Source organism: Siphateles boraxobius, unplaced genomic scaffold, assembly GCF_051911475.1.
Source record: "Siphateles boraxobius isolate OS27281-9 unplaced genomic scaffold, OSU_SipBor_1 130, whole genome shotgun sequence".
In the NCBI taxonomy this organism is placed as follows: Eukaryota; Metazoa; Chordata; class Actinopteri; order Cypriniformes; family Leuciscidae; genus Siphateles; species Siphateles boraxobius.
Genome location: NW_027508734.1, coordinates 20,884,076 through 20,885,155, shown reverse-complemented (window position 1 = coordinate 20,885,155; position 1,080 = coordinate 20,884,076).

Below are 1,080 nucleotides of genomic sequence, written 5' to 3'. Positions count from 1 at the left end.
TAGACCGATATATGTCGGTCAGCTCGATTATTTGGCCAATGTTCAGCCATTTTTCGGCACTGGGTGATAACATTAGCCGATTAACAAAAGTGTTAAATCTCCTCTTGTTATTTCTATCAGGAATCAGCCAACCTGCTCAACCTGTTTAATTCCTTAAACATTCATTATTTGGGCAATAACGTTGCTCATTCAACAAGGCCAGGTTTCATGGACAACGATCCTCCTCAATTACTTGTTTTATAAGGCAAATATGAACCAGACTTTTGGCTGAAATGTAAAAGGGGTGGAGCGAAGCAAAAAAATGGACATGTATTTTTATATAACCTATTGACTTTGATATTTTAAAACTATGTACATTAATAGTAGTGTCAGCTGTTCACTGAAATTAACAGTAAATGTCCTATTTGCAAAATCAGACACATCTATATAGCCTAATTAAATTTCAACTGCTTAAAACGGAAAACCTTTTTAAATGCAGTTTCATCAGGATTACGCTCTCTAAAATGGAGGTGACTCCTACAATATCAACATCGTTCAATTTGGCATCAAACTGCCAGGCAAAGAACTATGGTGGCCTACATCAAGCGACTTGTTGGCTTGCTACCTGCTCATGTGAACGGCCTTTCATTAAAAGATCTCAGATATCCTTCAGTCAAACAGCAGAAACTGACCAATACAACAAATCTACATATGCGCGCATATATATATATATATATATATATATATATATATATATATATATATATATATGGGTAAATCAGTATAAAATAGCTTATAAACAACAGCTATAATGGAAACCCCCCCCCCCAAAAAATGCTTTTGTATAGTGAAAAAAGTGGTGCCATGTTTTTCTTCTTCTTTTTGGGGTGGGATTTTTTTTTTTGCCTAGTGTTGTGTACATTACCTTGTTTTACTAAAAAAAAAAAACCCTCCCTGGTGACCCCACACAAATATAGTGCACTGCAGTGGTTTTCCTGCTGAGAACATTTGGCCAGCTCTACGAAAGATGTAGTGATAGTCCTTGTAGTGACACCCCTCTCTGCTTGTCTGCATCTTCAGGACACAGAGGGTTAAAGTCAG